This window comes from Octopus bimaculoides, chromosome 1 (genome assembly GCF_001194135.2).
Source record: "Octopus bimaculoides isolate UCB-OBI-ISO-001 chromosome 1, ASM119413v2, whole genome shotgun sequence".
Classification (NCBI taxonomy): Eukaryota; Metazoa; Mollusca; class Cephalopoda; order Octopoda; family Octopodidae; genus Octopus; species Octopus bimaculoides.
Genome location: NC_068981.1, coordinates 85,007,393 through 85,009,188, shown reverse-complemented (window position 1 = coordinate 85,009,188; position 1,796 = coordinate 85,007,393).

The window sequence follows — 1,796 nt, the reverse complement described above, 5'->3', positions numbered from 1 at the left end:
ATATATATTAAAATAGTTAGTGAGGCGTAGTACGAGGGAAATTGGGTTACTGTTTCAACAGGCCAAGGTGCTTTCCTTCTCTCGTCTTTCAGTGGTAATTTGTATGTTCCACACTTTGTAAAATAAACCAGAAAATGTCTACTTTATCAAAATTTTTGTGCATCACTTCTTCGTTCTCAATGCAAATATTTACGCATAATAACGAAAACAGCCGAAATGCTTGGTGTATCAAGAAGTACTGTCTCGAAAGTAATGACAGCCTCTGAGAAAGAACGAAAAAACCTCCTCGTCGAAACAAAACTCCGGAAGAAAACCAAAACTTTCAGATAGGGAGAGTCGGACACTTACGTGAATTGTTAGAAACGATCACAAAAGTACAGCGCCCAAAATTACCGCAGAGCTTAATGACCACATCGAAAACACAATTTCCACAAAAACTGTTCACCGAGAGTTGCACAAAGCCGGATTTCACGGGAGAGTTGCAATCAGAAAATCACTACTTTCAAAAACAAACGCTGCAAAGCGTTTAGAGTGGTGTAAAAACTTACAGAATCAGTCCCTAGAGCAGTGGAAGAATGTTATTTTCTCGGACAAGTCATCCTTTACCTTATTTCCGACCACCGGTTGAGTATATGTGTGGAGACAGCCAAAAGAAGCATTTGACCCAGACTGCCTTCTTCCAACTGTTAAACACGGAGGAGGATCCGTGATGATCTGAGGAGCTATATCTTGGAAATCCGCCGGCCCAATGGTCTCCGTTCATGGCAGAATTAATAGTCAAGACTATTTAAACATTTTGTCTGATCAAATTCATCCTATGTTTGCGGAACTGTTCCTAGAGGGAAACGCAATTTTTCAGGATGATAATGCACCAATTCACACAGCTAAAATTATTACTGAATGGCACGAGGAACATTCTAGTGAAGTTGAACATCTTATCTGGCCACGGCAATCCCCAGATTTCAATATTATTGAACATTTATGGCGCATTTTAGAAAAAAACAAGTAACGAGTCGATATCCTCCACCATCGTCACTACAAGAACTGGAGACCCCTCCTTCATTTTCTCAGTGTATTCAGAACGACTTCTCCTGATGTTCTCCTTCAACTTGGAAAACAACCAAAAGTCACAGGGAGAAAGGTCAGAACTGTAGGTAGTTTGAGGAAGAGTTTCGATGCCCATCCCCGTCAGGTAGTTGGTTAGGAGAGGATATATTACATGGAAAAATGCGAGCATGAAAAGTAATATTCTTAAGATTATAAACCTAGAAAAATACAGGACAAGTTATTACACCTGTAAAAGTATAGGACAAACTATTACTTCAAGTAAAGTAAAGAATAAGAAACTTTTTACTTAAAATATTGCAGCAAAGAATACCACTTCTAATTTATCACTCTTTACAGTTCACATCTTTTAAATTTATTGTACAAAACTGTTCTACTAATTTGTAAGTTTGTCTAATTAGTCACTTTTTTCTGTATTTAAGGTAGTAAATTAGCCAAATTCTACTTAAATAAGTATAGTGTAATTTGTAAACTATAATAAAATACAGTTCTATATTTAAGAGATGAGGAATTATGTACATTATTTACATTCGGTGGATATTTTTCTTCATCTTGTCTGTTATTAACACAACGTTTCGGCTGATATACCCTCCAGCCTTCTTCAGGTGTTTGGGGGGAAATTTCGAACCTGGGTTCTCGTTCCTAAGGTATTTTTCGATATTATTATTGTTGTCATTGAACAAATAACAACAACAACAACAATAATAATAATAATAATAATAATAATAATA